The following is a 25,307-nucleotide window of genomic DNA, read 5'->3' on the forward strand; positions in this document are numbered from 1 at the left end:
GCCAAAAATCAATGCGGTTCAGCTCAGGGGACCCCCTGCTTCCGCACAATATTATTACAATACATTAATGCTGCTTCATTACCATAGCGGATAGCCGCTAAGGCAATGAAGGGGTTAAGGCATAATACAGTAATGGGCAAAATTACTATTATCCACAAATGGATAATAGTGCATTTGTCCATTTTAAATACATAAAGAACAATAAATACATTAAATACATATTGCACTCACCCTTGTCCGGCTGCCACGATGAAGGCCATCCTCATCTTCATCCTGCCCATGCCCCCTCCGCTGCTGCAAAACAGAAACAAGAATAAAAACACCCAATTTAATGTCCCCTAACCTCTTAATCACCATAGCGGTTATTAACCGCTACAGTCATTAAGGGGTTAACCCACCCTCACCCACTACTCGGGAGGCCTACATACCCTCTCCCCACTAACCCCCCACCCTGTGAGGCCTAACCACCCTCACCCACTACCCACAAGGGAGGCCCACCCACATAACCTTGGAGCCAATACCCTCTTCCCCCACCCCCAGTCACCAGCAACATCCTTGTCTTTCGTTGCCCACAAAATACATAGCCAATACATAGCCAATACATTGCAATTACATTCAGATATCAATTAACCCCTTAAACACCTTATCGGATAATAACCGCAAAGGTAATTAAGGGGTTAAGCCACACTGGCCCGATACCCACCCTTCATCCATTCATTTGTACAGTGGCTTCATCATGCAACTATATATATATATATACACACACACATATATATATATATACACATGATGTACCAATATACATTATTTAATTATATTATATTTATTATTATTTATTATTAAATGTTATCAGCTCCGGTGACCCCCGGCATCAATCACAGACAGGAAAAAGGCCTGATTTTTTCTATGTGTCGCCCTTGCCGATGCTTCTCCCCACCGACGAATTGGCGAAAAAATGTCTTTTTGAGAGTGCCGATCAGCACTGATCAGCACTGATCAGCACCGATAAGCACCCATAACATGATCGGTGCTACTAGAATACAGCCGATTTTAAAAAGTCGCGAAAGGTGCCGAAAAGTGGTTAATTGGCAGCCGGATGCCGATAATTTTTTATCGGGAAGAAAAAATGCAGATTTTGGCCACTTATCGGCGCTTACTGAATTGCAAAGGCTTTTTTTGGCGAAATAACGCTTTTCGGAGCTTAGTGCACGAGGCCCTATATCTATTGGCTATTGTTATGAGGGGGCTAGGGGTCCCTCTCTTTTTCCGTGCACCAGATCAGAACTTTATTTACTTTAATTACACTCTGTGGTGAAGTGCTGCTTAACCCAGATACTTTTTGTATGCTTAAAGGGGTATTCATGCCATGGGAGGCCGGGTTATTTACACCTTTTTTTACCGGGATTATACATTGATCAAAACAAGGTAATGAAATAAATTGTAGTTTATTTTCATACATTCGCTTACACACAATGATACACTAAATACAAGCAAATATACACACTAACTTTGGGACTGGGGTTGAAAACTAGACTTTCCTAGGTGCAGCGAACACTTTGGGCAAGTTTTACCCTTGACCGGAATCTCCTCGAACCAAAATCAGCATAAAGTTCCACATGCCACTGCTACATTCTCTTCTGAGAACTTTGTCCCTCCTGACTGCGAGTTACTCCAAATCTCCTGGAACTCAAATCGGCACGATTGTTTCTGAGAACTTGGGTGCAAAAGTAGGGACAAATTCTGACAGGCGGGCTTTTCAGGCTCAAAACCGAAGCCGGTTGCTCTGTTATTCATGCTGAAGCGACTTTGAAAAGTCCGCCTGCGCTCTTACTACCGGAGAACTACAATCTGATTGGCTCACAGATTCTTATAGTATTCTGAGTTTCATTCACAAAACTCGGCAGCCAATCAACGTGTGGGAAAATTCCCAAGCAACCAATCAGAGCCACGCCGGCTAGAAAAGCTGGGTCAGCGGGAAATCTGAAATAGCCAAGTTACATGCACATGCTTGCCACCTCTCTCCCTGGCTATCTCAATGCCACCCGCTGGGACAGGCTCCATCAGGTTTGGCAGAGCAAGTGGCATCCTGGAGGGCTGCCATTGATCTTCGAACCTGTTACTCCACCTTTCCCCGATGACCAAATGCTAGTCTCGCATCTGGAATTCACTGACTACTTTGAACTCAGACTTACCGGCACCTATGGGTTAGGTTGGGTAGCCTGTTTGGACATCGGTTGTAATGTAAAGAACACATTACATTTAATAAAGTATATTTCACTATATTTCACTATACATCTGAGTCTTGGGAAGAGGGGACAGACAGGGAAATATGTTGAAGTTTTATTTCTATCTGCCTTATTAGCCACACACTATCTTATGGACTATACTGGTTGTGGGTCATCTGGGCACTAGTTGGGGTACCCCCCTTAACCTAGGGATTCCATCAGCTACATAAATAGATGTTTTATTCCTGTGCCCCATTCTCCTTTCTGGGCTGTGCTGAAGCAGGGAACACTAGTGGTGAGCCGCGCTTGCATTTTCAATGGTGGATATTGCCGAGACAATGTGCCTACATGTATCCGAGAATCAGGCATGATTCTCAGGTAAAGGAAAAAATTGTGTGACGTGCGCAACCAATAAACCATCCAAAATAAATATTAATTAATAAACCACTGTGGAGAAAAAAGGGTGATGTGGAATAGCGCTAATGATGTGATAATAAATGATAAACTCTAAATAAGAGCAACCCCTATGGGGTCTGAGGCGGCCTGGTGGAACACTGATAGTACAATCAGAGATTAAACAGAGACAAAAAGAAAAAGATACCGGCGCCTAATAAGTCCAATTAGGTGTTAGTCCTGGATATCCAGATGGAATAGTTCAAGTCCCAATGATGACAGCTTGTGCAATCTTGTAATCAAGGGGTGACCAGATGTAACTTCCTCCATATAGTGTGGAACATGGAATGAAAAAAACACAGAATTTAGTGCAACACAGCTAGCAAAAGATCACAGACATAGACTCACAAACCAGCACAGACAAGACACACAAATGCAAAGCTGAAAATAAAAATTGATTAATACAACTATAAAATAATAAAATGTGGGACACATGAATGAGCCAGTCCGGTGGAGTAAAACTGAAGCGCTACTCACAGGATGGCTCTAGAACACAAGCAATGAGCGCCGAATAGGCGGATGTAATCTGTCCTCCCTGGGCTGAGAAGTTGAAATGACCGCAACGTTCCTCCATACACCGTACTACTCGAGACCGGAAGTGACGTCACCGGATACCGGATACTCCGTCACAAGTAGGCGGGACTCTCGGCTAGATTTTCGGGCGGAGATTCTTCTTGATTCTGCTCCAGGGGATCAGCACTCAGCTCTCTTCACGTCAAATCGTCCAACAATAATTAAAGAAACCCAACGCGTACGATAAGTACGTACGGATCCCCCTTCCTTCTCCTGTTCAGCAGCCGTGCCGAAAGAAACAGCAGCCCTCAGAGCAGGCCTTAGGAGATGATGTCACAGGGATCAACGTGCTTGGCAATGGTATACACCAACCACCAGCTGAGGACTCTCGGCACAGTGCGCATGGGCAGCAGGTCACTGGTCTCCTCGCCGACACACCAAATGGCGATCGAATTGCCAGAATCGTAAACTAAATAGTATCTTCAAATGCACTATTAACTGTGCACCCACACTGAAAGAGATCGATACCACTATAAAGAGGGACTGAGTTCAAAGTGACTTACCTTTATGGAGACCGTGAGATTACCCACCTACCTGAAGTGCATCCCCTGGTTCCAGAAGCCAGAGACTGCGACACTGGGGGCGTGGAGTGAGAGATCCTATCGAATCCTGTCCCAGTGATTGGTAACCCGTGTCTTGTCACACGGCATGCTTGTTTTTATTACTTTGATGTCCGCAGATGTATTACCCTATAAATGTATTGACACTTTTTTTTACATACTTCACTATTGCGTTGTGCGCTGTTTTTCGTCTTGATGATTCCCGGGTACATTTATAGGGAAACTGGCAATTCTGGACCCCAACAACCTAGGCACATTCTTTCAACGGTTCCTCTGCGAAACCCCCTTGAAACTCATACCCTAGCAACCCCTGCATGCTGGCATGCCCGGGAAGGGAAAAACACAACAAATATTTTTATTCCATACATTACATTGAAATTATGCAAGGTTGCTGGGCCCAAGAGCTAACTCTCTTGGACCCTTACACACAGATCAGGGGTAACAAAAACGGGCTTGGCCTTTATTTGAGAGCCTGGTTACCCCATACCATCACAGTTACCTCTTGCAATTTGTTTAAATAAATGCAGCAGACCTCTAAGGAAATGTAAATATCTAAGCTGCCAATCGATCCGTTCTCCTGTGATCGATCGGCAATGATCCTGCTTCCCGAGTACCCAATATGCCGGCCTATTTCAGAACAGGAGGTGCAGTACTTTTTGTAAATGGCTGCTATAGCAACCCAGATAAGCATAATACAGCAAAACACATTTAAAAAAGCATTTGCTTTTTTTTTTTTTTAATGCAGTACGTTTTATCTAATACTACACAACTGATTTATTTAAAAAATACATAGGGGATTTGAAGCTACAGCCGCGGCCCCTTTTATTCTCCAACATCTCCGAATTTTTTCGGTGATTTTTTCCAAATGCCCTTCACCACACTTCACCCCGTTCATGCCGCGTTCATACCGCGTTCATACCGCATACAGTATATTCAATATTACGGGGATCATGCGGTAAGCGGCGGAAAGGCACTTAGAAAAAATCAGGCCTTTTTCCTGCCTGGGATTGATGCCGGAGGTCTCCGGAGCTGATACCATTAATAGCAGCACCGGAGCCCCCCAGCATGCATTCGAGGCAGGAAAAATGCATTTAAAGCCCACTTCATTACCTTAGCGGCTAACCACTAAAGCAATGAAGGGGTTAACCAGCCGTGCCAGGTTTATTGTGGTTAGCGGGGGTGGGTGAAGGGGTTATTTGGCCCTTGGTGGTTGTACGCGCGTCTGCGAGGCAGATGCTGCGTGCAGCTGAGTCCCCGATCTGCAGAGAGTTGCAGGGGGAAAGATGGGGGAAGATGGGGCGTGACGTCACCCGGCAGGTTTGCCTTCATTGGCTGAACCACCGGGGGGCGTGGAATAGTTCTCTGTCGCGACTCCTGCTCTCAATTTTCTTGAGATCAGTAGTTTCTGTCAGCGCAGGGCAGCAGCCTCCCCTCGCAGCGGGCCCGGCCCCGGCCCCATTGTGGGGCGGCTCTTGTCCCTGCAGCGTCAGCCACATCGGGCACTGCAGTAGCCAGCGGGGACCCGGCCTTACGAGCGCATTCACATGTCCCAGACAAGTCCACAAACCTGCCTTTCCCCATTATCTCTTAGCATGCAATGCTTCCCCTGCAGCCATGGATTCTGGGTAATGACATGCAAATAAGCACTCACAGGATTACAAATGCATGGAAATGCACAGATGCCTCTCCCGCCCGAGTTTATCACTACATTTCAAATCATGACATACCCTTATTTTAGGATCCATTGACAGAGAATGTCTGTGTGTTTTGAAATCTTAAGCACACGAAACATATGTTATAAATAGAATCCAGTTAAAGATGAAACATTGTTGGTGCATTATTAAATACATAAATAAATAACTTTCCTTGAATTCTGCCATATGCTGCCACATACTATAATGTAGAGGGCAGAATGCCACCATTTCCCCACGTGCTGTGAGTGGAATTGCAACATTAAACTTCACCATTTTAATGATCAGACACTAAAAAGCTTGCTGATAAATTACTCCAAGCCTAAATGTTAAATTCAAAGTAGAAACAATGTCCAATAAACCATGAGATGAGATGTAAAATATACACATACAAGTGCTTCTGATGCAGAACAATTGTACTCTGCATTGAATGTATTTTATCGTGAATAAAAAATGTATGTTCAGCTTCAAATATTTGCATGAGGTGACTGGTTGGATAGTGTTCTGAGTCAGTGCTTTCAGGCAATCACTAACCTGTTTTACCTCCATGTTGTCGCCCCTTCAATAAAACTATTTTTTAAGATTGGATTTGCTTAGCCCGTTTCTTGCAACGCAGTGCTCCGCTTTATTCTCCACGTTTGGAGTTTTCTGCCACTTTCAGGCAATCATTTTAATTAAAAATGAAAACAGAACATTGTACATGTCTCAGACAAAGGTTGACAAGGTAACCTACACAAGAAGTATGGCAATTTACAAGGCTGAGACATTATTTTGGATTGTTGTTTTCTTCCTGAGAAAGACAATATGTAGAAGATGTGGGACCCAACATCATGCTCTAAATTGACTACAATTGCCAACATTGCTGTCTTTTCAGCAGGTGACACTAATCCGTGTTTGTAGTAGAGTATAAAGTGAACACAAAATAACATTCTCCATGTGGCAGTTCAAAGCCCAGGACTTTATCATTTAGACACAGCATGTCAAGGTCAAGTTCCGTCATCTTATATTTACTTACTGTACGTGATCTTAAACAACATCAGTATTGTATTGTATGTCTTTATTTATATAGCGCCAAAAGTGTACTCAGCGCTTCACAAAGAATACAGTACAGGGAATTTTAAAAATACAATAAGTGCAGCAAAAATCAGACAATGGGAAAGGAAATCCCTGCCCCGAAGAGCTTACAATCTAAGAGGTTTGAGGGGAAATTTACAGAGACAGCAGGTGAGGGAATACACTGGCGACACACTTTATTCGAGCTCGGCTAGTCCCACGAATTCGGGTATACCCGGGTGTATTGAGGTTTGTGACTGTTTTCTGCCCGAGTGCATTGGGTTATTTTCCAGCCAGGGATTGAAGCATTTTATTCCCGCTGGCTGCAATACTGCACAGTATATATATATATACTGCATTACAATTCATGAATTTATGCCATCTGGTAGACACGCGAAGCATTGCAGCCTATTAAATCCTAATCATTATCATTTAACAGATCAGCCGCCCGTCAGCCAGGCATGAACCCAGGCTGGGAAGGCAAACACAACGGGGCTTGTCAGAGGTGAGGAGCGGCGCATTCCAGGTATCTGCCAGGTACATACTGGGTATTTGCTCGAATAAAGTGTGTCGGTGCAGTAAGTGCTGTAGATGGGTGTTACATGACATCTCTTCTGTCAACAGCAATTTTATAAGCCAGATATATTTTAAATATAATTGGTACTTTGCAACTTTTTTATGGTTGTATGCTTTACAATATTTTGTTACAGAATACGGCTAATTACCATTTTCATATTGTATCCTCATCACAAACTAGTTAGATTAGTTAGGGTCACATTTTAGGTTTTTTTGGTGCAATTCAGTAATATATATTAATCCACAGGAATGGCTTTACTTTGAGGTTTATTAATACTAAGTCGTACCAGGCGTTACAACGTGAGAACAGTCAGAAAAGCTGTGTAATACGGGAGGCGCCATGTTAAAAAGGATTTGAAGCAAAAGGTGACACGGCGTGCTCATTTACATGTAATTTCCCAGAATCCCTGGCTGCAATGGAATCATTGTATGCTTAGAGATAATGGGGAAAGGCAGGGTTTGCAGACCTGTCTGAGACAAGTGAATGTGCTCACGAGTAATAATGTAATTACTAAATAATTTAGAATCCAAAATAAATGGTGATACTCAATACTGTACTTTCATCGCCACTGTATAAATATCATCAATCTGTAATGTTTGGAGAACACTTAGAGAATCTACATGCTGTAGGATATGTGAGTGCCCTACCGAGTATTTTCGGTGTTTATCACACTAAGAAAACCAACTCGCTTGATAGTACTTTTTAAATTTGAGGTTTTTAATATAGTGTGTAGAGATGTTCAAATGCCTTCAAATGTTGCATTTCTACAAAAGTGCACATTGCTCAGAACTTTGACAATTTGCTATAGAATTTCCACAGAATGTTGTCACTTATTGCCCATACAAATTGCATAAATGGCAGTATGTAAAGGACCAAGTGACTTGGTGCATTCACTTTAAAATGTTTATAGCTCTAATTTTATTGCTTTTATAGATGAAGGTTACAGAAAATAAAAAGGAGATTGAGTTGGGCAAGGGAGTGGGAAGAAGTTCAGGTACAAACATAATGAGAAAGGAAATTCCGAAGACATTGTTACCAAAAATTAAAGTCCCAGGGAGGCCAGGTCATTCCATAGATGCCAACCATGGCTCCCAGATATTTAGGAATTTAGTATATTTATCCTCTAATAAGCTAGTTTCTCCATGATAATTATATTATTTATCTTGTTCTTGACTACGTTGATGGAGGGTTTTCTTGTATCCAGTGGCTAGCAATCGCAGCTTTGGCAGCTGATAGGCTAGAGGTGCTCCACTTCAGTCCTCATGATGCCCCAACAGGTCAGTGTAAAGTTGCTCGTTTCTGAACAGGAAGCAGACCTGCAGGGCTAAGGTAGGAGTATAGATCACTGACTCGAGCCAGGGGACAGAGTCCAGTTAAAGTAGTCATGATCCAGGCAGAGGTCAAGGCAGGCGGCAAAGGTGCAATTCTGGATACAGGCTGGGGTCAAGGCAAGTGGCACAGGAGCAGTGGTCGGGGTCACAGGCTTGGGTCGGCAACAGGGAATCCAAAAGAACAGGGAGGGTACAGGAACTGGGCAGGCTCAGGACTACAAAGGGGCCAGGCATACAAGGAAATGCATACAATGCTCGGTGGGGACTGGGAGTCACTGGCTGCTATTTAAGCCCTGGAAGAGGTGCAGCCAATATAGCAGGCTGCCAGTATCAAAATGTCCATAGCAGCCAGGTAAGGGCAGGTTCCAGCCAAAGCCTGGACAGGAACCCTTTCAGTCAGGTTTTATTGTAAGTATATCCCAGTTTTAGCACAGGTGGCTCAATCAGTGGCTCAATCTAAGACTGAGCAAAGGAATGGAAGCAGGCACACGGTCTTTCTAAAGGTGCAGTTTATTGTGCCACCAAAGGTCCAACGTTTCGGCAAATAGATTGCCTTTATCAAGGAGAGGGCTACAGAACATGTTAAACATACCACAATATATACACAAATGGGTACTCACCCCCCCACGATCACTGCTTTAAAGGTACGCATTTTAGAACATTTGCGGAATATAAAATTGGGGTTTATGAAACACAGCCTCTCGAAACATTACGCAACATGCCATAATAGTGACCCCTCAACCCTCCAGTTTAAAGGTATAAAGCATATTCCAAAAAATAGGAGAGGGGGGGATAGGGTCAAGGAACTATCCAGGCAGGAAACCTTCTGGATACACAAATTAAACACCTTGCATCCAGGAGGTTTAAATGAAGACATAGATATTTGGTCTCTGTACTAATTCTTTTATAACATAATCAACTCTTTTTTAATTAGTATTAATATTCTAACTATTCCATGTCCTTTATTAAAAGTATCTTTTAACATTTTGAACTAATTTTAATCTTCTATTTGCTGCTCTATATGTTTAGCCCGTTCTGAGCATTCTTATGCTTCACTTATCTCCCCATTGGTCATCCAGGTCCATAGGGCAATGATAATACTTGCTATTGTGTTTCTTTGCCATGTTTTAATACTTTTTTTCTTGTTTTAACACATCAATCGCGTCATGGTTAACATTGTCTTTGTTAATAAAGTTTGTTTGAAGTTTTTTTGCATATGTTTAACATTGTGAGTGACGCATGCACTTCGGGACTCTAACCCCGCCCCATTCGCTTTCCTATTGGATAATAGAACTGATGGCTGAGCCAATGAGGCACGATCGTGGGATATTTAGACTTTACCCGAATCCACTTGATATCAGTCCCTGATGAAGTAACTTTATGTTTCGAAACGCGTAGGACATGTTTGTACTAGTGCTCTAGGTTTTTATTAGCACCCTACTGCGCAATTTGATCGTGGTCGAACGGCGCCGAATTCCTGTGGTGACGTCACGAACCAGGAAGCACTCCACACGGAGGAGAGTGCAAACGCCCAGCAGATGACCAGATTTGCTTTGCTGAAGCACTACAGGAACCAGCAGCTCCCGGCCCAATCGTGCACAGGGGAGCAAGGACCAGCAGAGGTTGTGCACCTACTCCAATAGCACCCTGCACCATCGAGGATAGCAGTTTAACCCCTGCAAGGACACCTAATCCGGTCTCCGGAGGCGTTGGGTAACATATCCCGAAACTGCTTGATTTTATTGCAATTGATGTACGCACATTACTCACCCTTTTATTGTTTATGTGAATAATATTTGTAATGCACTATGAGCGTTGTGCGCTGTGTCTTTTTTGTATCCATTTGTTAGTTCCAGGGGGATTCTGAGCCCCCCCCTTCATCACAGCTGCAGACGCTCAATTCTAGGTTTAGTTATTTAATTCACTTATTTTCACTTATCACGTCACGTTACAACTTAGTTGCGCACTGTTATTTCTTCTTTTTTCCGATTCCTATGAGCGCCTCATGGAGGAGATGTGTGTCATACAGGATTCAGCGTTTGGGTCAACCATGGATGCAAATGCATTGGTTTTCTGGAGCGACCAGTTGCAGGCAGACGAAGTGTTACTTCTACAAGAATGGTAAATATAACAATCGTTATGCCTTGACTCAGCGTTAAAAGTGTGTTTTTTTTTTAACCACCATTTTTACTTTAAATGCGTGGATACAGCGTAACATTGCAGACTGCATAACATGTAGCGATCACAAACACATTGTTTCCTATTACAATATATTAGAACCAGAAAGATTAGTACACATTGCTCACGGAATAAATAAACGTACTTTCCTATCCCTTTAAACATATTAGCAACATGTTACCATAACTGTAACACACACCTGTTTTTTTATCATGCAACATCTAAAAAAAAAACGAGTCGACCACGTATGACGTGGGACACTTGTCATGTGCCAAGGCGTCCTTAAAAAGGATTACGGATGTAAGTCCCGCCCCCAAGCGACGTGCGTGCGTCAAAGCCTATTGGCTGTGTTTTTTTGTTATAATTACGGTAACTGCACTGTGTCATGCGTGCGCGTCTGTGTTTGTGGGCGTGCACTGGGCGTTAGCCGAATGTTAATTGAGTGGGAGGAGTATTTGCGTGCGCTTCACGCTGGCTTAACATGACGTCACACGTATTGCATTTGCGCATTGTGTTATCGGCCGTGCTTTCTGTCCACACACGTCTGTTTAAAAAAAATACAGATGTAGTCGTTTAGAACGAATGTAGTTTCTCCTTCATTGTATTAGAAATAAATATTTTATGGTTAATGGTATTTACAACATGTATTGAACGCACAACGTACGCATTGTTTTGCGCATGCGCTAACACTTAGTCGACCCAAGCGTGAAGTGCGTGCGCACAGTAAGATGTGCGCGCACATTTTTAAGTATACACCCAACGTTAACTTCATATACATAGTTATGCGTGCTTCTAATTTTACAAACGAATACATAATGATGTATAGTTGTACTTCTAACATATAACTGAGTGACGTGTGTATGTACACAATCATATAGAGATGTGTAACACGTTGTCACGGATACATATATAGTAAGGTGTCATCTTTGACCATCATGTGTTTGCTGTATTTCAGAGATGTCGGCCAAGATACAATCGGATCAATGTATGATTTCAGAAGAGTCTACCTTTATATGAGATGATTGTGAGGAGGAGCCACCGACTACTATACTACATATGGAACTAATTTTATATTGCTTGCAGCGCTTATTAACAAACAATTAAAAATGTGATACCCTTATGCCTATATTGCATAAGCACTTAATTAACATAATGATGTTGCAAAAGAGTGCAGCTGGAATTTTTCTTGAGTGTTCTTTAATGACTACTAACATTTTATGACATGGTGTGTTTTATATATAACAACCATTCCCACTCTGCTAACACATTTGTGTATTCTATTGTGTAATGCAACGTATGACTGTCGAAACTATGTAATAATAATAATAATAATAATAATAATAATAATAATAATAATAGCATGTTCTTGTATAGCGCTACTAGTTGTACGCAGCGCTTTACAGAGACATTTTGCAGGCTGAGGTCCCTGCCCCGTGGAGCTTACAATCTATTTTTTGGTGCCTGAGACACAGGGAGATAAAGTGACTTGCCCAAGGTCACAAGGAGCCGACATCGGGAATTGAACCAGTCTCCCCTGCTTCAAACTCTCTGTGCCAGTCTGTGTCTTTACTCACTGAGCCACTCCTTCTCCTAATGTAAAGGACACTTACAACCAACTAGCCATTTATAGTTAAAAATTTATTGTTACATGGGTATGTTGATGAAATGGTTTGGGACTGTAGCAAAGAATGTTATTGGCAAGATGTTGTGGTCCCCTACAATGCATGATGTTATGAATATTACTTCAACATCATGTAATGAAGTACGTTTATGTGTATATTTCATGTAACAAACTAAGTATAGTTTACTGTGTTCATTAAACTTTCTAAACATAAATAGTACAGTCAATATGATGATATAACCTACCATAATAAAGCTGCTGTTATCATTTGTCGGTGTTATACATGGATCATAAACAAATTGATACAGACACAAACAGTTGTCTTAAAAAGTGTGCCTATGCTAATGTGCATGTGATTGACGTTTATATTTTGAGAATACTTGTTCATTATCATCATGATAATGATGAAGTGACGTCAATGACATTCCAAATATATTAAGAACATTGTGATTGTGGGTAATTATTAATGCAAAATTACAGTTACATTTTTGACACAATTGTGGTTTTGATTACAGTTTGACACTTGTTACATGTAGGTCACATCAACACACATATGTGACTTATACATACACATGTGACAATGTTTAATTAATGTTGACAAATAAGTTATAGCATTAATAATCGCCTACATTGCTAAATATTAGATGTACAACGCATTGCTGTGATTATAGGCATTCATGCATGGAGTGTTATGATCAGTCAATTGCATCCGTGATTAATGAGCTCCCGTAAGAAAAACAATATCTACAGTTATCCCCTTCTCTCCAAACACCTCTATATTACATTAATGGAAATTATAAGGGAACATACATTAAATGTGATGAAATGGGAGTAATCATTTTATAATACAATGCACATTAAACCTCATTAGTAGCTAAATGCATGTACATGATACAGAAAGTACATGTATGTAACATTTATCGTTTACCAATATGTTGGATTTTTACTTCAAATAATTATACGAATATTGAGGTAGGCACATCTTATGACAGATGTCAGCAAATATACATACCATGATCAGTCATACTGGAGATATACCTATAATGCAATGGAACAATATATAAATTGCAAACATTGACATGCCATCTTCAGTACCGTAAGCAACACAGCAAAGTGTGTATTTGGTGTTAAATGTGCAACACCATGTATATTTTATGACATTCAAAATGTAAACCAGCCTGGTGTACACATCATATGGATGTACATGTTACACTGCAACAATAACATTGTATGTAACCATACTGCAAGAATGAATGACTATGGCCATAATATGTGTATTGTGTTTGCATAAGGAACAACACAAAACTAAAATATTACTGCTTTGTTACACCAGTTGTATTCACATACACACAACTAATTTACAATGGAAGAGGGATTATATAACCTGTGCAACAATAACATACCGGTGCCACATCCCTTTGTGCACACAGCAGAGAAAAGAAAGGTGTGCAACCCATATTCATCTGTGTCCTAACAGAAGGTTATATAAAGAAACATTATTGTTAATATAACATAATTAATCTATAAAAGTAGTACTAGGAACATATATGTTTTTACTTACAAGAAAAAATGAATTTATAAGATTCTGGCGTGTCTGGCCACCACTGGCTGTTTGTTCATTTTCAGCAGCTACATGGGTGGGATGCTCGTCTACCAAAGGCTCAGCTATGTCTGATTGTACATTGTGTCTGAGTGCCACATTGTGCAAAATGCAACAGGCAATAATAATATTTGACACTTTTTGAGGCTTGTATAGAAGAGCCCCACCAGTTCTGTCGAGACACCTAAATCTGGTCTTGAGTAGGCCAAATGTCCTCTCTATAACAGATCTTGTAGAGATATGGGCTGCATTGTACCTCTCCTCTGCTTCAGTTTGAGGGTTTAGCACCGGAGTCAAGAGCCACGGCCTAATTCCGTATCCTGAGTCACCTATAATCAATGGAGCACACATAAGCTTACATTAGTGATAAGATTCTACAATGAAAACATTCCTAAAGAAAAATGTGTTTTGTGTTACAACATCCAAATCTGTACTCACCCAGCAGTCAACCATGTTCAAAATGTCCCTCTTCGAACGCATGGAAGACTGAAGAGTTCCTCAGGATAGAGGAATCGTGACTGGAACCAGGGAATTTGGGTACCACATGCATTATCCTCATCGTGGCATCACATACCACCTGTACATTTAGTGAATGGTAGTGATTACGATTACGGTAAACATGCTCACTCTGACTAGGTGCAATCAAAGCAACATGTGTGCAATCGATTGCACCCAGCACACATGGTATCCCTGCTATATTATAAAAGCCATTCCTGACTTCCAGCCACTCTGTCGCCTCTGTAGGAAAATGAATATAATTCCTAGCGCGTCTATTGAGTGCATAGAGAAACTGGGTAAAGGCCCGCGAGAATGTAGATTGCGAGACCCCGCCCACTATGCCCACAGTTGTCTGGAATGACGCGGAAGCAAGATAATGTAATGAGCACAGCATTTTAACAAGCCCAGGGACTGCACGACCTCTGGCTGTCAAAAAATCTAAATCTCCCCTTATCTCTTCATAAAGAGATAAGATTGCTGCTGAACTCAAACGATAGCGACTGACTATCTCCTCCTCACTCATCCAATCTAACAGGGTTCTCTCCCTGTACACACGCGGACGAGGCTGTCTTCTCCTCTGATCTCCTGTCCCTCTACCTGTCCCTCGGCCTGTCCCTCTCCCTGTCCCTGTCGTATCCGCGTGCCTGTCCCTGTCCCTGGCTCTGTCCCTCCCTTGCCCTATGTCATTCTCTTCATCAGCAAGCATGTCATGAAAAAGAATGTTCCTCCGTCTCCTAAACAATCGCAACATTTTGAAATGAGTAGCTGTGAATGAGCAGGTAATGGGCGTCCTTTAAATAGGTATGTGATGATGTCAGGTGACATAGTAAAAAGCAAGGTGTTACATTAAAGTACTTTGCTCACAAGCAGTGTCCATTTGAACAAAGAATTATTTGTTCTGTGTATTGAGCAGGCAATCATGATATTTGCCAATGATGTAACGTGAAGCTTTGTACAAACATTGTTTGACAATTATGAGTGTAATGTGCAATGCATGTAACACTTCTGAACGCAACAGTCAGTCATGTAAATAGACAAAAAGCCTGAGATTGCAGCGGAAAATGTTTGCTGCAACATGTGTAATTAGCCATGTTATTGTCACATGTTCACAACAATGAATTGTCGTGTGCATATGCCTTTTTTTATGTAATGAGGATAGTTGCTATAGAATCAGTTTGAAAGGTGTCACAATGATTAATTACTGTACATGTGTGTATAAGTTAGGTTGAAGTGCTTGTAATGCAACGGTTACAATGTGAACATGCAATGTGATTGAGTGTCCCATAAGTGACGTCATGAAAAAAGGGAGGACCCAAAGTACAGGTAAACATGAGAAGAAAGATGTACATGAACGTTTAAAGATGCGTTACACATTACAAGCATTGTGTAATGTAAAGCAACATGAATATACGGTGTATGTGTTAGATGTGTGACATGTGTAACATCATATAAAGAATTGTCGCTCAGTTCAGTAAAATGTGTGATATGATGTGAGGTTCTCCTTTAAGAGTTGAGTATAGGATTTTCCCTTAACACATCATCACATGATGAGTAATGTGACACGCAAATGCTGAAAACATCTAAAAGTACAATGTAAATTAAATAATACACGTCAGGTGTGACACAATGCAGTGAATGCCCCCCACACTGTAATGCTGTTCACATTTGTATTGTGAGCAATGGAACGTAAACAGTACTATAATGTTATACGTCCCCGCTCCATTGACTCCATTGATGTGCAGATGATTTTTTTTTCTAAGTGCCGTTCCGGCAGCCTTAGCGATCGTTCTCCCCTCCAACTTGCCAACTTTAGTTGGCGGGAGAAATTGGCCATAACATCTCAATTTCTTAGTGCCGATCAGCCCCGATAAGCTGATTTTGGTACTTGAATACAGCCGATTTAAAAAAGTGGCGATAAGTGCCGAAAACAGGCTTATCGACAGCAGACTGGCCATAACAAAATTATCGGCTACGAAACCTGCCGAAATCAAGCACATATCGGCGCTTACTGAATCTCAAACCCTATTTTGCCTATAAAATGGCGAAAAAAACCTTATCAACGCTTACTGCATAGAGCCCATTGACAGAATAAACCACACTTTTGGGGAGTGCCTGCCTCCTTGGGTCCTTTTTGTATGCAACAAGAATGCTGGATGTTGGTTTTCAGTGCACCCCAAAATGTAATGAGAGGGGCAATGAGATTAGCATTACAACAAAAGAAAACAGTTTTTTTGGGGGGTGTTTAAAGACAATTATATGACACAGATTATTGAGGAACCATCCAGGAGAGGGGCAATACTGGATTTTGTAATATCAAACAATGTAGAAGTAATAGCAAATATTCAAGTCCTGGAACATTTGGGTAACAGTGATCATAACATGGTCTCATTTGATAGAAATTATCAAAAAACAGATTTCTTGGGTTTAACAAAGACCTTCAACTTTAGAAAGGCAGATATTAATAAACTGAGGACAAATCTACCAGTAATACATTGGGATGATGCTTTTGCAGGGGAAAATCTAGAAGATAAATGTGCAGTCTTTAAAACATTGTTAAAAAGCACACTCATCAGTGTATACCCTTTGGTAATAAGTATAAAAGAAATAAGTCAAAACCAATGTGGCTAAGTAAATAGGTAAGGGAGGAAATGGACAAGAAGAGGCAGGCGTTTAATTCTTTAAGTCAGAAGGGACGGAGGCATTGTATCAGAATTATAAGCAATGTAACAAAAATTGTAAAATGGGAATCGTATTAACAAAAATGGATAATGAAAAAAGGATTGCAATAGAAAGTAATTTCAACCCTAAAAAGTTCTTTAAGTACCTTAATAACAAAATAATGAGAAAAGAAAATATAGGACCCTTTCTGTGTGAGATGTCGGCTCCTTGTGACCTTGGGCAAGTCACTTTATCTCCCTGTGCCTCAGGCACCAAAAAATATAGATTGTAAGCTCCACGGGGCAGGGACCTGTGCCTGCAAAATGTCTCTGTAAAGTGCTACGTATAACTAGCAGCGCTTTACAAAAACATGCTATTATTATTAATTGTAGTGCCTCAGGAGGAAGCCACAACAATTGGTTAACTGAGGAAGTAGTTCATAGGAAACTTCAAAAAAATTCAATTCAATTAAAGTAAATAAGTGTAAGGGTTCCAGTACATGCTTTGGCTGGAACCCGCCCTTACCTGGCTGCTGTGGACATTTTGATCACCGGCAGCCTGCTATATTGGTTGCACCTTTTCTAGGGCTTAATTTGCAGCCAGTGACTCCCAGTCCCTGCCCGAGCATTGTATGCCTGGCACCTTTGTAGTCATATTCCTGAGCCTACCCTGTACCCTCCCTGTTCTTTTGGATTCACTGTTGTCGACCTCAGCCTGTGACCCCGACCACCACTCCTGTTCCGCTTGCCTTGATCCAAGCCTGTATCTGGACTTGCACCTTTATTTATTTATTTATTTTATTTATAAAAATATTTTACCAGGAAGTAATACATTGAGAGTTACCTCTCGTTTTCAAGTATGTCCTGGGCACAGAGTAAAACAAAAAATACATGGTTACAAGTACAGTTACATAAATGAGCAGGGTATACATTATATACAAGACATTGCGTGCACAGTTAAAGAAAATATATATTATGGGCTTATGAAACAGTTACAGACCAGATTAAAATGTGAGATTTGCCGCCTGCCTTGACATCTGCCTGATTCACGACTACTCTAACTGGACTCTGTCCCCCGGCTCCAGTCAGTGGTCTTATACCCCTACCTATATTAGCAGTGGCAGTGGTTCTGCCATAGGAACAGTCCATCTCATCCTGTTCTGAGTTAGCAAACTCGGTCGTTAGCCGGGGCTCTCGATGGGGTTCGGCGTTTGGACCTATCCGCTGTGGGATGGGATCCTCCCTTCTGTTTGGTGGTGGAATCTTCTCCATTGGATGGGTGATGGGAGACCAGGCTCTCAGGGGATACTGTGGGTGGCGTCCTGCATTTGGTGATCCAATGGCCTCAGACCCGGGACAGGCATTTCTGCAGGAGTTTGTACCAGAACCCCTCCGAGATGGGAAAGGGTCTTCCGATCGGGTTGACTGGACCTCCTGAGCTGGAGGGTTGTAGACCCTTCGGTTATCGGCTCTCCTGCCTCTGGCATCACCAGAAGCAGCTTGTGTTTGCACAGGTCGATCCCAGCTACCCTCTTGTCGTCCCCAAGAAAATTTTCCACCAAGCGGACTGCTGAATCTAGGGAAGTTACAGCATGCCTTTTTACCCAGGAGCGGGAGGAGGATGCCAGTATCTGTATGAACTGCTGGAATACAAACTATTAAAGTATCTCTGCCTTGTACGATTCTCTGGTTGTATCCAACTGGTTCATAAGTCTTCTAAGCGGTGGGTTATGACCCGGGGTCTGTCTCTGTTTGTGTATTTGACCGTCCGGAACCGCTGTCGGTAGGTCTCTGGGGTGAGGCCTAGGCGATCCAGAATAGCAGCCTTTAATTGCTGATAATCCATGGCCTCATCTGCCAGAAGAGCCTGGTAGGCTGCCTGAGCTTCTCCTATGAGGAGTGGGGCCAGGGTCATTACCCAGCGATCAACTGTCCAGCTGTGGGCCGTGGCTACCCTTTCAAAAGTGAGGAAGAATGCTTTTGAGTCTTTGGTTGGCTTCATTTAAGGCAGCATCACCGGTGGGTTATTTTGAATCTCTGATCTGACTGAGGCTGGACCTGGAGCCAGCATTTGGAGGAGCTTTTCTGTTTCCTGGGCCTGTTGTTCTGCTTGCTGCTTAATTAGCCATTCTGTTTGCTGGTCCTGTTTCTCTGCTAGCTGGATCTGTTGCTCCAGGAACAGAGAAAAAATGTGCTCCATTTTTTCCCCCAATGTGTTGCCTTTTTGATGCAGGGCCACCCTAAAATCCCACTTCAGACACCACCTGTGGCAGGATGGCCTGTAGGCAAAGTTAGACAATAGTCCACACTTATAGTTTCAGGTTAAAGCAAATGTGAATTGTTTTTGTTTCTCCACAGCAGAACTAAACATTTGGGCACACTGTCCCTTTAAGGCAATGCAAAACCCATAGGAAAAATTGCAGCAAAATAACACCTACTCCACACTGGGAGAACTTACTAACAATCCAAGCCCTATCTATCAAGCTGGCTGGCTATCTCCAGTTCCCAACCTTTTAACATACAACACAACTGTCAGGAAACAATATTAAAGTTCTTATTGTGTTTTAGTGAGAGGGTTGGAAATCCATCTGGCTAGCAGCTTGCATTGGACAGCTCTGCAGTCTGAGACAGTCACCTTCCACAAGCAATCAGCCATTCTTCCTGGGTTAACCCTCTGAGTGCTGGATGAAGGATTCAGATATATGTTTCCCAGTCATAACTATTAGTACCTGACTTCACCCTGTCACAAGGAGTTTGTGGATACTCAGGGGTTAACCCGGAATTTCCCTAACACACAACTTTTAATCACTGTAAGCACCGTGTAATTATAAGGATTAGGTGCTTGGGGAGGGAAGCCCATTGTGTGGTCCTGTAGCCCTAAGTTACAGTATGTACCAATGTGCTTATTCTGTGCCCTTTGTTGGGGAATTGAGGAGTGGTTGACCGCTTGCTGGGAAAGTACTTACTACAAAGCCAGAGATCTGTCCTACCCAAGCTGAACCCCAGCCCTGTCTGTGATAAGCTACATCTAGTGTTCATGTGTTGTGAATGGGAATTCCAGATAATATAAGCAGGTAGAACTGATGAACTGTGAGAGAGCTAACAGAGGACTGTGTGGAGCCCCTGTGTGGAGTTCAGTAGAGGCTCCTCGTCATGTGTGATCTTTGTGTGCAACGTCAGCTGGAGCCTATTTGGGTGCTTGTATTGTGGGGCGACTCTTATCAGAAAGAGACACCAGGGAATGATACTACCACCATTACAGAGGAGATCAACAACCCTTCTTCATCCCAGAGCTCTGCCTGGGGATTCAAGCTTCGGTGGTCCCCACCACACAGGGCTAAGTAGCCACGATGTCACTTGCCACTTCTCCTGTTGGGTTCCTGGGAGAGATCCAGGATGTTTTCGGGATGCAAATAGGACAAAATCCAGTCTTCGGTGCATCAAAAACTGCATGTGAGAGTATCAACCCTTGGGATAATCTGATGGATATATTGTACTGTATCATGAAGAAATAGGGCTTCCATCAAACGGGTAACAATATTGATCATTATGAGTGAGTAATTTCTTGATTGACACATAAGTGGTGTGAGAACATATGGAACCATACGTAGCTGGTAGCAAATATTGGGGGTCTGTTTTTGGATATGCACAGTCTTTGGATAGTGGTCCCATAATACCAGGAAAGTAGCCACATGGCTACCAACTACTTTGGGCTGGATAGCCAGGAGGCTTCAGCAACATTTCCCTGTTTGGTCCTGCAAAGGATTATCTTTCTTTTAGGGCATTCACAGTCAGTGGATGGTAGTCCCCACCTCACCAGCCAAGTAGCCATGAGACTAGGGGTGGGTTATGGGGACTGTTTAGGCTATATTTGAGCCACTCGAATGGAAGCGCTCAGGACTACCCAGCTTAAGCAGCATCATGGGGCTAGTGAATAACATGATACTATATTTGCCATTCCCCTTTCCTGGTGTCCAATGTTGTTTATAACTTTCATACACACCTGGCCTCACAACAACCCTCACCCATTTACTTGTCCTGAGAGACTGAGCATTAATTTTCATAATTAATCGGATGTGACTCCTGGAAGGAGTTAGTTTTTATGCCAGGGTATCCCTCCTCCCCTTCCATGACCCCCAATGAGCCATTTTTTCTGTTGATAAGCCCACACTAATTGGAATGGTGTAATTATGGCACAAAACTATATTTGTTTTCAGTCCCTAGAATGCTAATATCATGGAATTGTGTGTCTAAACATTTATCTCTCTTAATCCCAACCATGGTACTGTACTGTGCATTTATTAAAAATGTAAGTGAGTGCGAGGAATGATTTTTGAACTACAAATTAATCTTCTGCATAAATATATGTGCAATGTGAGAAAACGGCAAAGCGCAAAAACAATTAGAAAAGGACAGATGTATCAAATTCAGAAGAGAAAAAAAGGAATTAAAATGTTGTTAAATATATTCAAAATGCTGTCTGTATCTCCTGATCTTGTGTAAGTTTGCATAGTATATGCTAAGATTTTTACTTGGATTAATTTCAAAAACACTCTAAGAATAACAATATATCATTCTATTTCATAATGTGAAGCTCAGCTGTTTTTTTTTATCACTAATTAATTAAATATAATCCTATTAACCAGGATACAAATGCTTCATTGTAAAGCACCAAAAGGATTAGAGAGAAAAAAGAAGAAAGTTCTGCATTTTTTAGTTGTAGGTATCTGCAGTGTTTTACAATTGATGCGATTAACACTCCGTCAATGCCAAGCATTAATTGGTGATAGAAAGAAAAAGACACACTATTAACGTGAAGTGGTAGAACGGGGGGGTGATAGACAGCACTCTGACACAATGACTCAGCAAGGTTGCTGGGTGCACGGAACAGGAAGGGACCCTAATTCCCTTCAGAAGTACTAACAAACCAAAAGATAGTACCAGCACTCTCTGTCTCACAGCTACAAATATAAGCGAATACCAGTGTAGGGAATATGAATAATTTAATGACACTAATAATAAACTGAAAATATAGCAACAATAGCCAATACGCCAATGCAAGAATAAATATCACCATAGAGCAAAAGTAAAAGGGGGTGGAGGGGAAAGAAGGAGAAGGGGAAAAAACATGAAACAAAAGGAAAAAATCACAGTAATGGAAAAAGGAAAGCAAACTAGGGGGGCGACGTTTAGAGGGGTGACCTCTTCATCTGGCCCATTCCCCCTGGTCCCAAAGGGTCCCAGAGGTACTTCCATAAGCCTTCCCTCCCCACTGTCAAATATTCCCACACTCAGCTAAAGATATAAATCAAAAGTCCTATAGAGGGCAAATCACATAAGCAGACACCAGATATCAAACAATAAATGGGAATACATGAATATTGTAAAAGACAAAGTACATATGTAGATATCAGATGTCAGACAGTAAACAAGTAGAAGCAACCCCTTTATCAACAGCTCCTAGTGCCCTGTGGAGTGCTTGGGACTGAGCATGAGGAGTTAATTGCTATAAGTAGTGGAGAGAATTGCCAGCTCCCATCATCTGGCTGGTGACTTCGTACACAGGGTCCTCAACAGAAAGCTGCCGACGTGGCAAGTCAGGAGAGCGCATGTGCACACTTTTCCCCTTCCAGAGCAGTGGAATATATCTTTAGCTGAGTGTGGGATTATTTGACAGTGGGGAGAGAAAGCTTAGAGAAGTACCTCTGGGACTCTTTGGGACCAGGGGGCATGGGCCAGATGAAGAGGTCACCCCTCGAAACGTTGCCCCCCTAGTTTGCTTTCCTTTTTCCATTATTGTGATTTTTTCCTTTTGTTTCATGTTTTTTCCCCTTCTCCTTCTTTCCCCTCCACCCCCTTTTATTTTTGCTCTATGGGGATATTTATTCTTGCATTGGCGTATTGGCTATTGTTGCTATATTTTCAGTTTATTATTAGTGTCATTAAATTATTCATATTCCCTACACTGGTATTCACTTATATCTGTAGCTGTGAGACAGAGAGTGCTGGTACTATATTTTGGTTTATTAACGTGAAGTAATTGGTGTCTACTGAGATTATATTGGACATGGTACTATCAAGAACTCTCCCATGAACTACACTATCATACTATGTGATCACTCCTAGGTTCACGTGACTGCCTCAGACTCTCTGTCTAGCATTCACTTAAATTGCTCTGTTATTCACCCACTGAAACAATTGGAGGCTGCAACTTCACAGCATCTGCAGCTGCCTTTTGGCCCGCTACTTTGTGTCTGTTATGGATGATTCTTGTTATATTAACATTATTAAGCTCAGTACTGGTTATACTTACTGGTCATTGACCCTGTTCCAAAGTACTGCTATTAGCCACTAAGATGCTTTACTTCTTAGCTGGGTGCTAGGTATTTCACTTTTGGGCTTTTTGACGGAGGACAGTGGATATCACATACTCATACTACTTGATCTACCACATCATTACAACATTGAATCTCCTGATAATTCATCTAAACTAAATATAGAGTTAGTTCAAATGATGGAATTCACACTAGTGCTGTCTCGTGTGTGAATGAATACGGTGACTGATGCCCCTTTCAGCCGTCGGCAGGAGATACACTTAAGTCTCCTATGTGAGATCTCCATATGGAGGTTTCACAGATCAACAAAAGAAGAAAAAAAATGTAATTGACGCAGGCATTCGTGATGTCAGGGATGCGACCGCAGTATTAGGCCGAGTTCAGGGTAGATGCTATGGACGCTTACGTCCGTGCCTCCCCCGCGTGCTCCTGCAGCTCAGCGATCTGTGCCTTGGCTGCAGGAGTTGGGTTGCGGTGTTTGACGGGGGGGCGTGGCGAACGTGTCACGGAGCTGGTTCGCTGAACCAGCTCACGTGACGCGACTGCAGCCCCAAAAATAATTTTTGGTTGTAGTGGCAAAATTTGGCAGCGTCAACGCTGCACTTTGCCACTGGTGGAGTTTTCAGTTTTAACACTCCCACCAAACAACCTGAAATTGCAATGGACTTGCGCTCGCACGCAAGCGCGTGGACGTTGCGTAGCAGCCACCCTGAACTCGGCCTTAGACTGCGGCTTGTGCTAGCTCCACCGGAGCAGGTTATCTTTACAGCTATTGGTGTGCTCTAGTCTGCTAGTGAGTTAAACTAAGTTGTGGGACCTAGGAGGTATTCACTAGAAATAGCCAGTGTTAGAGGGGTGATCGTGGGGAGAACAGTGCTCCGCTGTCTCTGAGTGTACAGCTGTAGTACATGAAGCTGTGATGGGTGAATGCCTTACCCATGGGGCACATGTGATCATCCGCTGAGCCGAGGAACCAGACGGTGTACTCAGGTGCTGTTTGATATATTCTTCCTCCTTCACAAATCCTCCCCTCCCTCCCGGGCAGGGTAGTGTTTCCCACAGAGCCTTTTGATTCAATAATGCTGTGTGTAAAAACATAGTGTGATACTTGAAAAGATTTTTAACATTGGGAGCTAATTCCACTATGTGAGGCTGTCCTTTTTTGCCAAACACTTAGCACACTACCATTATGGTCTTATATGTGCCTAGTCTATCAGTGATTATGCACCATACAACACTAAAGCAATTGCTTGGTATAAGACAATATAATACAGGGAATAGTGTGATCTTAGGTGCACTAAGCTGTTGATACTCCAATTCATGGGATACATCATGAATATACATTGCCTTACAGGCTATGTACCAACACCTGCATTTACTAGGGATTTAATAGTCCTTGTATATTTATGAGATTTATTTACTTATTGTGGATATAATATCACAGGTTGTGAATATAACACTTACTTCCCTCTTTGTGTTTTTGAGCGGACATCTAGAACATTAGCATCATTTAGTGTTTTACATTTCTTCTGTTGGTCTCCTAATAATCAAAAATAAAAGTATTTAAATTAGTGGAGGAAGAGTGCTTGTTGTACAGGGATTCTTTCTCGTTATGTATGTACTGTATATCTTGCTCATTCCCTTAGCACCCCTCTAATATTACACAATTACCATTTTATTATTAATGTATCAGGCAGTGCGGTATCCACCTGTGTATATAATATTAGTATAAAAGTCCACAGATTATGGGGCATATAATTAAAATCAACAACACATAAATAGCAAATAAGAAAAGACAACAAATTGTAAATGGAAACAAAAAATTATGGAAAAACAACTACACGTTAAAAATGAAATAATAACCACAATAACAAATATAAAGAATACAACTTACAATAAGTAGCTGGGTGTGCAGACCGGGCAGTTAGAGATGGACTGCTGATGAAAAACGCTGA

The 25,307-nt window shown here is 41.9% G+C and overlaps 1 long non-coding RNA gene across 1 annotated transcript; it reads right to left on the reverse strand.

Moving 5' to 3' along the window:
• Window positions 1–230: 230 nt before the first annotated feature.
• On the reverse strand, window positions 231–25,307 carry LOC142491061 (uncharacterized). The gene is made up of 4 exons (XR_012800249.1): window positions 25,247–25,307; window positions 24,817–24,892; window positions 24,289–24,434; window positions 231–294 (listed from the first exon to the last, which is right to left on the reverse strand). It is a non-coding gene; the product is annotated as an uncharacterized LOC142491061 (long non-coding RNA).

Source organism: Ascaphus truei, chromosome 3, assembly GCF_040206685.1.
Source record: "Ascaphus truei isolate aAscTru1 chromosome 3, aAscTru1.hap1, whole genome shotgun sequence".
In the NCBI taxonomy this organism is placed as follows: Eukaryota; Metazoa; Chordata; class Amphibia; order Anura; family Ascaphidae; genus Ascaphus; species Ascaphus truei.